The sequence below is a fragment of the Pipra filicauda genome, unplaced genomic scaffold, assembly GCF_003945595.2.
Source record: "Pipra filicauda isolate LSUMZ 115617 unplaced genomic scaffold, ASM394559v2 scaffold162_size1660881_pilon, whole genome shotgun sequence".
Classification (NCBI taxonomy): domain Eukaryota; kingdom Metazoa; phylum Chordata; class Aves; order Passeriformes; family Pipridae; genus Pipra; species Pipra filicauda.
Genome location: NW_024104129.1, coordinates 803771 through 817693, shown reverse-complemented (window position 1 = coordinate 817693; position 13923 = coordinate 803771). Strand labels below are relative to the sequence as shown.

The 13923-nt window shown below is 37.7% G+C and overlaps 1 long non-coding RNA gene across 1 annotated transcript; it reads left to right on the top strand.

Moving 5' to 3' along the window:
* The first annotated feature begins 3756 nt into the window (after positions 1-3756).
* LOC120322865 lies at positions 3757-12457 on the top strand. Its single transcript, XR_005562805.1, has 3 exons — positions 3757-3902; positions 5261-5296; positions 10861-12457. It is a non-coding gene; the product is annotated as an uncharacterized LOC120322865 (long non-coding RNA).
* Positions 12458-13923: the final 1466 nt, after the last annotated feature.

The window sequence follows — 13923 nt, the reverse complement described above, 5'->3', positions numbered from 1 at the left end:
TATACCTAAAAATTTCACCACTTGGAATATGATAGTGATATTTTCTTTGCTAGAGGATCACAGGGTTTAATATTTTGTCCTTTATATTAAACTCTTCAGTTTGAAAACACATCTTTTTTTTCCTTCATGAATATTTTCTGTCACTAAAAGGTGGCAAGGTCTAATTTTCTGTACTGCTTACAGTCTAGGAAGAAATTACCTGCTAGATACAATAAATATAACTCAGTACAGCTCCAAGGACATGTGGTCAGCAACACTGTGGGGTAGCACAGTGTAATATTCAACCTCACACATGTAGCTTGCAGAAACATGCTTATGGCGAAAGTTGGAAACTTGCATATGGGGAAGAGCATCCCTTTTACCAGCAGTCAAAAGAGTCACAGATGTCTCTTCCTCATGCCTGCTATAGATCACAAGGCTGCAGTGAGGATGCTCTGTCCCAAGTTGATGTCGGGACAACAAGCAATGGACACAAAGTGAAAGCAGGAAACATTTTTTTACTGTGAGTATGACCAAGCATGCTGTGGAATCTCCACCCTTGGAGACATTAAAAAACTGTCTGGACTTGGCCCTGGGCAACCTGCTTTAGGTGATCCTGCTTGAGTGGGGGGTTGGACCAGGTGACCAATAGAGGTCCTTTCCAACCTCAATCATGGTGTGACTCTGTGAAGACATCCTAGAGGTCATGTATGTTGGTAAATGGGTTTTGTTGTCTTAATATACATATCCTTCTGCTCTCAGTACAAAGAACAATACTACAATCAAAGGCTGTGATGTGGTCAGAATTTCTTGGCAATACATATTTCTGTTTTGACTCCAGATCAAACAATGGCCTTAAGGACATGACATTTGTAAGAAAATCCTGATCTTTTTCATCAGTTCATAATGTCATAAAATCTGGCTTTCTGAATCAAAGGAATAAGTCTTTTCACCAAACAATTTTACTGGTATTATTCCTATATATTATTATAGGCAAACGGGCGCAGCCCGGCCCCGGGTGCAGAAAGGAGCGAGAAAATGGGAGCTTCACCTGTGAGGACAGTGCCATCATGGGAGATGAGAGGGGAGCCCCAGAACAAACAGAAGAGAAGGACAACTCTAAACCCGGGCAGATGGAGCTCGTCAGCCCTGTAAGGCCATCCATCTAAGAGAAGGTCACTCTAAACAAACCTACGTCCTGAGGACCTCGCTACCACCGTCCAAGCTCGCTTGGCCCAGGCAGATGAACCTTAGGATTAAAGGGTGGGCTCAGTTCAGCGCACACTGTGTCTCACCTAAAAAATCCATTGCACAGGCTCAAAGGCCTTACCCGCATTTGCAAAGCCCTGTATCACCAGCGCGCTTGTAACGAATGTGGGTGGAGACCTTTCCCGGATCTTCATTCGCGAAGACTGGCCATGATGATTATAGGCAAACTTAACAGCACTCTTATATAAAAAAAGCACAAGTCAGACATATGATACACTCAACTCGCTCTACAGGTAATGCAAAATTCTTCAGTGCAGGCGTAGTAACCACAGGAAAGCAAAAAGCAGAAAGTCAGTAGTTTGCTGATGAGTATTTAGTCTATCGAACACATTAATAGCATTGGCAGATTTGGGCAGACTTATTAATTGCATGGTCCACATTTCAATTTCTCTTCTGAGCAGGTGCAAAATGTGTGTACTTCAAAGTAACTAATTTGTACAGACAACTGTGATAATTATTACCTGAAAGACACACTGCAGAAATAGCTGATCAGTTGCGTAAGCCATTGAATTTTCTGAACATATATTTTCTCATCTTTATTTGCAGACACAAATATGCAAATTCTTTTCTAAAAATCTAGGCTTAATATTGAAACTTCTTAATTTGTGAAACTCAACTGTGTAGAAAAAGGTGAAAGAGTAAAGACAAAAAGAATTTAAATGAGTCCAGATAGATTTGCATAATGTGGGAATACCACTACATTAATGTCTATTATAATGTTTCTGATGCTTAATAAAATCAGGTTAGTGCCAGACTTTAGTAAAGGTCATCATAGTGCATTTTAATTTTATAGCTACAACATTTTCCCATTTATTAAGATTATTTTCAACTAAGTGAATTAAATGAATGAATGACATGCTACAGAGGTAAATATTAAGGAAGGAGAATTATTATTTAAGTTAAAGGATGGTATTGGCAAAAGATCAAATGATTATAAATTACCCATGAATAAATTTAGAGAGGAAATTGGAAAAAGGCTCCTTATCCGTCCAAGAAGCATGTTTATGGAACTGTCTGACAAAAGAGGGAGGGAACTGAGTAATTTAAACTGTTTTGTAAGTAATGTGATATGCTTTGGAAAGGGATCACATAATTAAATAGGACATGTCTTAGAGTGAGATTTGCCATAGGATCCTAGGAATTCATTTTGTCCCAGGGCACAAGTTTGCAGTGACAGTTTTCAGATACATGGCGTACCAGTATTCCCAAAGAGGTCCTTTAGAAATGCTATTACCAGAAAATCATATAATCATGTCCATGTTGCTGAGTTTCTCTTCAGCACTGGTTAGAAAAAAGCTATCAGTTTCCTATTGTTATCTGTATTTGGCCTCTAGGGTCTGCGTTCACTGTCCTCTGAAGCCGTGGAGGTGAGCAAATGGACATAGATGGGGTGAAATTGTACCTTTAATGGCATTAGATGTCTGGTTGCTGCCCTGATCACTCAGTCTGTGTAAAACCAGCTGCCAGGTATGAGCTCAGGAGAAAATTCTTTCCTGAATTTAAATTAACAGCAGTCTTACAGTCTGTGTCTATCTTAGCACTCTCTCTGAGTTTTATTTAGCAACCAAAGCACAGGGGCCTGTGGTATTAACAAGACTCTTCCTGCTTTTACCTAGGGCACGGTTCAGGCCTGGCTTTCTGATGGAGTGTTGGGAAGACTTTTTATCCTTTATTACTTGGTATAGATGTTTTCAGACTCCTCTCAACCGAGAGAGCTGTGGCATGGCTGCCTGAAATTTGAGAAAATGAACTCTGTGCCTAATTTCTCCCATTCTTTGTTCTCAAATACTGTAATCATCTTACTTATTTTAATTAGAATCTTTAAATTCCATTTCTTAAGAAAATAAAAGTTATTCTTAAGAGAGGAAGATAACAAGTAATTTGAATTCCTTAATTTTATAATTCTGTAACCATCTTCTTTCAGACTTTTTGCTTCATGTTCATCTCCATCGTTCTTCACATTGGTACTCCCCACCTTACTATACAATTATATAGGTGAAAGGAGACATCTGAAATGGAAGCTTTACCTTCGATTCTGATGCAAGAGTGGAGAAAAGAGGCATTTCAGTATTTCTTTGTGGTTAAGCCATTGCTCCTAAGAACAAGGATCCCATGAAGTCTAATGACAAAACTAAAAGGACAAAATTACATAGTACTTGCTTATGACACCTGTCTTTAGCAATGTTTTGAACTTCAAATTTAGAAAACCAACAAATACCTTTCTCATAAAGTCAGTTCTCACCCTTTTGTGAAATACTGTAGGCAGTGTGTTAAATGCTACCCACTGTCTGTTCACCTGAGGTCCGCAGCTAATCAGCAACACTGCCAATTGTTATACTATAATTTCCAGTTCTCATATCTGTGTGTTATGTATTGCAAGTGTGTGGTGATACCATGATGAAATTACAATTCATAGTGTTCCTGATGTTTTTCATAGTGTTCTCCCATTAAACACCATGGAATTGTGAATGCAATAGGAAATAATTCTTACCTCTTTTTCTTCAGATTTGTCAAAGAACTCTAACACGACAGGCAAAGACAATGTATAGTCTTGACCAACAGACTTTGCTACCATGAACTCTGCTTTTCCCCCCACTACGTTTCCTCAAATCTGACCTTCTTCACTATTTTGGCTTAAGACTTCATTCTTCAGGGTGAGGAAAATTACTTCTCCTATTCCCCATTGCAGAAATGAACTTTACAGTGCAAAGGCTGTCTAAACCCACATTCCAGCTGTCCATAGAAATTTTAGCATATTACAGCAAATAAACCAGTCTGCTGCTGAAAAATAAATTGGAATTAGAACTGTTCAGAAATGTTTTGCCCAACTCTGCTTGCCTGTGATATATGTGATGAATTTCAGTTAAAGAGGTTTTGATCACCATTTCCATCAAAAGCTTCACTTTCCAACAACAGCATTTGAGTAGTTTGCCAAACGTATATAATGTCTTGATTAGGGGAAAATCTAGTGTGGACAGAAGATCAAGATATATAATTCTTTTAATGTATTTTCAAGGACATGAACTATATTGTAAGGGATATAAGAAAGAAAAGGAAAAAAAGGCCTAAGGGCTCCAATACAGTAAAAGGAGTTTCAGATGGCAGAAATGAGAATTAAAACATGATGAAGAAAATAAACTGGAAAACATATATTAAATGGGATAGAAAGAGGGTAAAGCTAAAAGAGACCTTAGGGAAGACAGAGGACAGCAAATTAGACATGAATGTAATCCAATATCAAAGTAAAACAAGGCAATTTGAGCTATTTATACAAAAAAAGTGCATCATAAAAGTGCATCATAAAAGTACTCCAAGTAAATGAAGTAAATATTTCTGCATCTAACTTCTCCTATAGTGGGTTTATAGTGCCAATTTTTAATTGGAATTCAAATACGGCATGCAAAAAGAATGAAGGGCTGCATCTGGTAAAATATAGGCCTGGTCAGTAGTATCCATCTTGCCTGATTTTATCTGTTTAGAAGTTAATTAACATCAAAATAAGCTGGCTGTCTTAAGAGCAGACATGTCATCTTTTGGATCTGTCTGTTTCTACAGAGTGACTCAAGGGTGACTGATTTAGACAGCTGAATTTTTGCATAGCCAAACTTTAAAGAGATGAATCATGCTTTTTTGTTAGTGGAAGACCTGAGAGAACTGGGAAGATAAGAATGACATGGAAGGTCTGGAGGGTGTAGAGAGAATTACAAGTTTTGAAGAATTACTAAGAGAAGACTGAAGACCTCATAGCAGTTAATAAGTATAGAAAAAAATGAAAGCTTTGAGGAATGTGAAAAAAGGAAAAAGGGATTGAGGGGGATTTAGTAGTTTGCAGCTTCCTCAAGCAGACTCACTACCTGACAATACGGTGTCTGCATGCCATGGTCAAATTTAGATCAGCAGGAACTTTTTGCACACAACACCATGTTTCTCAGAAAAACACTGCTTTTCTGGGTAACCATTTTCTATGCCAAAATTGTTGATTTCCTACTATTTTGTTTTCTATTTGTTGCAGGTGCAAAGAAGATATACTAACTCGCAGGGTTTCATGGTAACTAACATTTTATAAAAAAGTTTGGGTGTTTTTGGTCTGAATTGTTACTTTATTTGTGACAAAACTGGAAATGTGTCCTTTTCACATGATGTTTTGACAAGATGAGGCCCTTTGTTTTGTTTTACCTTGGTTTGTGTTTTTTTGTTGAAGTGGACATTTCCTGGTATAAATGGTTTTATTACTATTGGTTTCATTTAGCTAGCATCTTTTTTAAGCAATTCATTGCTTTTTCTTACTGAAGGATCAGGTTTTTTTACTTTAAACATGTTGAGTTACACTTACTTATTATGATGGAACTCAAATTAAGGCTGACATAATTAAACTCTGAGTATGTCACCCCCTTGCCCTTCCATAGCTCTGTGAAGTTAAACCATCCTGTTTTGTAACATGTAGCCTTTTATACTGAATGAACAAAGCTGAGGGTGACATAAAATATATCCTGGAGTCAGACTTGTAAAGCTCTTTAAATTACTCACCCAGACTCAAAATCTAATTATCTTTCAGCTTTCTTCCTTTTACCATGAGAATGGTCAATAAACTGGGGGGAAAGCCAACTCACAAATGACATTTTAGATGCTAATGGGAGGAGAGGGAATAGAGAGAGAATTTTCCCAAACTGAATATAACCCTTGTCTCTAAAAATCAGAGGTAAGCTTAGGCACCATCAAGTTTAAATGCAGCATGATACATTTCATGTTATACTGTTTAGTATGCACTGAGTGCATTGAGGGAAGAGCATGAGAGAAAAATAAATGGACTCAGTACAAAATAAATGAGTAACATAAGGCTTTTGAGGCTAAGACAACATTTCACTGCCTCTTACTGTTTATTTTATTTTAGGTTGAAGTACTTTATCCTTTATATTTTCAAGTTTCTGTATTTATCTATGAAGTAGCTGTTGTTATTTTTTCTGGGTAATTTAATTAATTTATTACTATGCATTATAAAGACACATAGCTTTATCTTCTAATGGTTTTACTGTGTACTCTTAAAATTGAAACAGTTGATCAGGGTTTTTTTGCTACAGTGCCTCTTGAGTTCTTTAAAAGAACAATTAAATTTCAGTGTATTTTTCTTAAAAAAGGAGTTTAGTCAAAGTGAAATAAATTTGAATAATGCTGTGTTTATATTTCTTAAACATGGATATCAGAATGCTCAGGATCGCATAATGTAGATTTTGTTCTTCGGTTAAGAAGTTCACGAGTTCTGCAAATATAGTTGCAAAGTGATGAATGATCTTCTAGCCAGATCCCAAACAAAACTACATTTGAGTGGAATGGATTTGCCTTCAACAGTTTTCTAAGTCTTAGTAGTAGATAAAATTTTCTTTTTGTTCATTTCTACTGTGAGATGCAAACAAGAATGTAGGAGTCTTGTAAAAATAAATTTTTACATTGCTAGTATAAATGTGCCTGTCTAGGAGTATTTTTATTTTTAAAATTAAAATATCGTAACTTATAACTTATAACATATAACATAACATAACATAACTTATATCCATTCTGATCTGATTAGACTGAAGACACAACTCTGTTGATTGGGGAAGAATAGTTTGGTAAACATGGTAGAAAAAAGATTTTACTCTATAAAGCAATCCAAGAAAGAAATGAACAATGGATCTGTAATACTGTTGCTTTCTTTTTCTGCACTGCTTCAGGAATGGAGAGCTATGAGAAAGTTATTATTGCTTGCAGACTCTATGTTTGATGACCCTTGAGAAATAAATCAGCGGTATTTCCTTATGCAAAACTCCAAATAGCAGGAGCATCGCCACAGCTGACTCATACTTGCACTGCTGATAACATTGTTTAGTTCTTTGCCAGCACCAAAACAACCACCAGAGGATAACCTCTACACTTACGACAGGGTAGATGAAAGAAACTGTCAGCTGAAAAGAAAATCATGTTAAGGTCTAAAGAAATAAAGATTAAAGAAATAAAGATGCATGAGCATTCATTTGTAGACTGGATGCATTTTAGACCTATTTTTTTAGACATTTGCTTTTAATTAATGTGGGGGATTTTTCATGTGCAAACCTAGGCAATTTTTTCATGATTTTATTTTTCTGGTTTTGGTAATTTTCTCCTACACAAAATTTTTAAAATGCACAATAATCAGGAGCAGAATTATACTTTGGAAAACTCATGAGTTTAAACATCTCTCTATCCTATTGTAATTTGGATGTGCATGTGAGGGAAAGTTCACAGGTGCTTAATGGACCATCTCTTCAAAAGTGAAGAATTTTCTTTCTTTTTAGGGAAAAGCAATTTGCAGTTGACCTTTGACTTTTACTTTTTATAAAAAAGAGTGGAAGCTTAAAATCAATTTATCTTCCATATCTAGGGTTGGACTTTCAAAGCACATAAGTTTGCTAAATGAGTCATCTGAAAATTTGACTGCAAGAGTCACATCAGGAGCAGGTGTGCACTCTAATCACTTCTGAGAAATCCAGCCTTCATGTGCATCCTAGAGAGCACCGCACGTCTGATGAATCTTAAACCAATGGTCTGAGAGCAAACGCTGTCTTGCATAGTCATTATTTGGAATCAGAAGTAGTTTTTACAATTTCTTTTGAAGTATTTCATGGCTTGTGCATGTCGATACATCAACAGATATCACTCCAGCTGCATCACAGATATTTTATGTTATTGAACAGAGGTTGTCAGTGAGTAGCAATTCTCTACTGAACAAACACAGGAAAATCTGAAGAAGCACAAAGTAGTGTGCTTTGAACTGTCATATCTGTAGGCTGAACAATAGAGGAAATGATTCTCTCTGCTGTGGTAGAGCATCAATCCCTCTGAGGCATCAAATATGGCTAGAGCAAATGTTTAATATTTGTTAGAGTGCAGGGAAGGATGCCTGGCATTCAATCCTGGCTCTGGAACTGATGATCTGAAGTCCAAACTGGCCTGGAGAGAGGGAAAGATAGCTACTGAAGCAGAAAATTTTGCTTCTCTTCCAGCTATGGTATGAAGTTTTCTTTGTTGGTGCCTGTTAATCATTTTATAGTCCTTAAAAAAAAGCACCCTGTAGAAATTCGAAGTACAAACTTCCATGTTAAAAAGAGTAACAGAGAAGCACAGGTGCTCATATATCTGTAAAAACATAATTTTTTGATAAGTCTTAAAACTTATCAAAATCCAGTGCTTTAATGACTCTCTCATGCCTTTCTTACACACTGCCTTTTGAGGAGCAGTGCAGCAGAGAGCAAGATCAATCCAACAGGCCAGAGCCGAGTATTTTTGACTAAAGAGAGCAGAGGACAAACTTCACTCAGGCCCCAGTCACCTTCCCTCTTTTCTTGCTTTAACCCAAGGCAGCATATAAGTACCATAGAGCTGCTCACTCACTCCCTCTCTGGAGGGATGGAAAAAGAGAAAACTCATGAGTTGAGATAGGAACACTTTAATAATGGAAATATAGTAAAATGTAATAATAATTGCAATAATAACAACAACAACAATAATTTCATTTAAAACAATAAGAATAATAATTCTTGTAATGAAATGGAGAGGGAAAAAACTCCAGAAAAACAAGTGATGAACAATACAATTGCTCTCCACCTTCTGGCCAATGGCCAGCCAGTCCCAGTCCCCTTCTGGCCAACTCCCCCTAGTTTGTATATTGAACATGATGTTCTGGTTCAGGTCACCTATCCTGACTATGCTCCCTCCCACCTTCTTGTGACCTGCTCACTGGCAGAACATGGGAAGCTACAAAATCCTTGATTTAGAGGAAACTCTACTAAGCAACAACTAAAATATTGATGTATTATCAACATTAAGCTCGCACTAAATCCAAAACAGAGCACTGTACCAGCTACTAAGTAGAAAATTTACTTTATTCCCAGTTAAAACAAGGACACCTCGCGAAGCTCTACATACCACAAGTTTCATGCTGGGTTGTATGAGAGAATTGCCTGAAGAAGCCAGTCAAATGGAAAATGCTATTCTTGGTTACAGAAAGCTTGTGTATCCTGGACACTGACAGCACTTACACCACCAGCTGATCTGGCAGTGGTAAGATTAGGAGATAGTGGAGGTATCTTGAGAGAAAAGGGAATCAGAGGGCAGCAGCAAGAATTCTGAAATTTGTTTTTAGGATAAATTCTTTTCAGTAATGACAATAGAGTTAGAAGAGGAACTCTTTCTGCCAGAAGTGCACCAGACTTCTCTGGTCTGGCTCGCACTGACAGGTGAAAGCAGCCCAGTGGTTGGTCAGAGGCTGCCCTTACCAGCAGCAGCACTGTACAGTCTGCTCTAAATATGCTGCTGTATGAGTCAATGTCATTTGCTTTTTGTTGCTGCACTGACTTTGGATGAGTCCCTGGAGGAAAAAGAGTTTTGGAGTCCCTCATGATATTTGTGTCTGATGGCCTCTTGGTAGCTCTAGGGCTCATATCCCTTCAACTCAAATAGAGTATTGTGTGCTTTCCACTGCTCCAGGCCTGCCTATATTCTAGCTGAATAAATGTATCCTTATTAATGTTCATTTGTGCATAGGCTTAAATTTCTTCTTGTGACTGGATCTTGACTGGCAGCCCACTGGTGTAAATTCAGCCCCACTCCAAGTGCCAGCCAGACAAGCTTGCTCACTAAAAGTGTCTAAAGGTATCGTGTCTTTAAGGGGAGGTTATAGTTCATGATGCATTACTATTTAATTGCATCCTCTCTGTTGATACTGCTATTGAGGCACCAATTAGTTTCAATTGTGCAGGTGGTTTTAGCGAAGCAGACAGGCTAATGGGAAGTGGACTGTGATCATCTACCTCATTTCACAGAGCTGAGGAGCAACAATCTAATTTGAACTGAATTCAATTATTCTTGACCGGAACTTGCTTTAAACAAGCATCCTCAGTGCAAAAAAGGCTGTAGGGCCATTCAACCTCTTGATTTCTGTTTTGCATGCATAGGTCACTTCCTCAAAATATTTGACAGTAACTGACTTTGAAGCAGCCAATGAAACATTCCTATTTGGCAACACCTAATGGCGGGTTCCTTCCCTGCACAACCATTTTGACATTTAATTCTTGAGAACTATAGGGAAAACTCTTCCAATAAAAAATCCACACAGATTAATCATTGCCCATTTAATAAGAACAATCACACTAGAAAAATTATCATATGACCTCTTATGGGATTTTATTCAGCTCTTAAATTTGTGTTTTGTTTTGTGGCCCTAATCCTGTGTGTGCAGTTAAGTGTTTAACTCTGTTTTCTGTCTCCTATTTTTGATTCTGAAAATGTGAGGATGACAAAAGGCAGGGGGAATAAAAACAGAATAGAAGGTAAACAAAATTAAGGTGCGAATCTAAAATATAACTGCACAGATATGCTCATTGATAGCTGGTCATTTCTCCAGGAAAAGCCAGAGAGCTAGTGAGGGCACAGAGAAGTCAATGCCTTTTTGGTCTTAGGAGACAGATCTCGCCACACACAAATACTTGGCTTAAAGGTCATGTAAATGCCAGTCTGTCTGATTTTCTCTTTCTGTAGCATTTTGAAATGAGGCTGGCTCATCCTCACTGTTATCTTGTTTTTCTTTCTGTTTCTCTGCAGGGCTCTGGTCCTGGATGTCCACACCACAGACTTGTTAGTTTGAACTCGGTTTCTTGTTGAAAAATGAAAGTAGTTCTGCTGGCAGGAAAATGTGGTTGTGACACAGAGAGTAACTCCTTCGATAAGGTGCATCCTGTCTCAGTCCTCCTATCTGAGAAAGTCCTCCAGCAATAATACCTCAGTAGGCCATGAAAGGGAGCCAAGGGAACAGCCTTTAATGAACAGGAGATAAGCACTGCAGGAGCACAGAACGGAGAGGTTGAGACAAGCTTGGAGCCACCACATCCCAATTCCACTACACCTCACCACCCGCATGCAAGGGACATAGAGCTAGGACTGCCATGCTCTGCTCAGTGACAGCCCTTCTGTCCCAGGTCACCTCCCTGGTGACTGAGAGTGGGATGCATCCTTACTGCAGCCTCTGAATCCTGAGTGAGACTCGGTGATGCTGTACTGCTCTCCTGACAGTCTTGAATCCAATGCTTCCCTCCCAGTTGTGTGTCATGGTGCATTGCCTCATGTGGGAACTGCTCATGTGGGAAAAGCATTTTCTGGAAGTGCTACTAGCTTTTAATTTCTCACATTGTGTGGGCATACCTAGTTGTTGCCAATGCAAGAGTCAACACCCTGGAGTTTTGTTGTATGCGGACAAGGCCTTTCCCATTTATTTGAACCCTTTTCTGAAGGATGAGCCACATTGTGCCAAGGCTTTCAGATACTGCAAAATGACAGCAGGCAATATGCTCCAGAGGTATAAGATAAATATTGTCCATAGACCTGCACGGGAGGGTGGTCATCTCACATGGGCTGTATGAGCAGGAAGATGCCATGTGTTAAATAGATGAGAAACTGTGGCTTGTGTCAGGAGGCCCTTCTTGTTATGAGGAGCTAAGTGTTCTGGGCTAACAAATTCTATGCAACTGCATGTGCCACCTTATGCACATCATGGACATGGAAGGTCTATGCCAGTGTGATGGTCTGTACAATGTGAATATAAGGTGGTCCCTACCAACTGACCATGGATGGATATTTGTTCCTTTAAAGATTTCAAAGTCTGCATGAAGAAAATCATGGAAGCAAACCAAATGGTTTTCTTATAAACTAAATACCAAAATTTTATTTTTGAGGATTATTTCATCCTATATTAATAGAAATGTTATCCAAAGAAGGCAAAAAAAAGTTAATCATTACTTAAATCTATTGTGTTTCTGGTTTGAGTTCAAAAGAAGGCATCGAGAAAAATAAGAGGACTGTGTTGAAATTACTACTGTTGTTATTAAAACAACTCTTTTGAGCCTGTGTCTACATTGGAGGGAGTAATAAACATTTCAAAAATTAAGGACTGATTTACAAAGGCTGAGCAACTGTATTAAGAATTTCAAAGGAGCTCATGTTCTATTCAAACTATGATTAATCTGTCTTTTGTTCTTAAATTTAAATGCTATCAATTTTAATTTTAGGAAATGTTACTATAGAACCAGGAGTAAAGCCAATACACTATTATTTTCCCTGTACAATATCACTTCAGGTGGTCAGGTTTGGCACAGGGAAAGTGTGATTATGCTTTGTTTATCTACTATAGCATTTTTAGGAAAATACAAACACAGATCTCTTAAATATTCAGTAGTTTCCATTCTGAATAGAAAAATGTAAATATCCTATCTGATTTATTAAAGATATCAACAAAGCAAGCATAATCACAATTTAAGTGATTTCTTCATGGTTAACATTCATTTCAGTCTCTCCTTAATCCCAAATCATAATTGAATCTAACTAACTTTTATCTGACACCATGAAGATTGAGTCTGTTCTAAGAATGTTCACTCTGTCATTGAGAGAAATGGATATCCTGAGCTCTGAAGTCCACTTCGAAGACAAATACTCTTGAACCACGGCATTTAATAAACAGTATTTGTATCACCCCCCAAAAGTAAATGGATTTGGAGATTAAGTGATGATTGCTAGTAAAAACTTAGAGGTTTTTCTTTACATGTGGTTATTATCCAGAACCATCTGTATTCAAGCTGTTTCAGAATATAGAGATAACATAGAGTAAAATTATCCTCATGACAATTAAAAGAATTTATTTATATATGGCATATTCCTTAATTGTGTGAAACAATCAGAGGAATATTAATTGCCTTCTTCATGAAGAAACCAGCAGTTCAGTTACTTTTAGAAAATAGTAAAAAGCGCCTCCCTGATTCAGTACAGAATTCATTCAAGCCTGTGAAAATTTGTATTAATTCAATACATCATTGTTATAAAAATTGCAGTGTACATAGTTAGCTTATGCAATAAAGTGTAATTTAACGCTTTTATTTTCAAAGTATGTTTGCCTGTGAATTCATTCTTGCATTGTTGTGCCTTCCCTTTTTATTTTATGGTCACAATTAGCATAAAGCAATGTTTTTCTCTTCAAGGAAAAAATAATTTAACACTAAGACCATGTCTGAAACTGGATAATTGTGAAAAATAGTTCTGTTGCTGTCTGGAGAGTTCTTGAGCCATGCAGATCCCAAATTGAATGTTTTTGGTGAATCTCTTTTTTCCCCGGAGAAGTCATCAAATGGAGAAATTAATAGAGATAGACCCTATTCTCAGGCATTAGAGGCCATCCCTCTCATAGCAGAAACACTTCTTACAGAGATCAGGAGAGACTGAGACCTCAGGTCAGTGAGGCAAAATGAATATGGGCCATGTGCCTATACCCATGCAGTCAGTGACCTGCAAACCTGCATGCTACATTAATTGTGTCTTGATGCACAGGGAATTAGGACCCTAAATTCTCTCTAACTTGGCTTTTCCAGCTTGCTGAGCCTGGAGGTCCTCCTTCACATGCTGTCAGACACTAATAAAACATGCAGAGTAATGAAGTGAACGACTTTCCAACAGAGGCATTGAACTGGTCAGAAATTTGAAGAGTATCCACTTAGATATTTCCTTCTAGTGAGTTCCCAAACAAAAGCCTTTAAGTCTCCAAAGCTTAGTTGTATTAAAAATGCCAGCTTAAGTCACTTTTTAAGTAGCACAGTCGCAAAATGACTAGCAATACAAATGTCT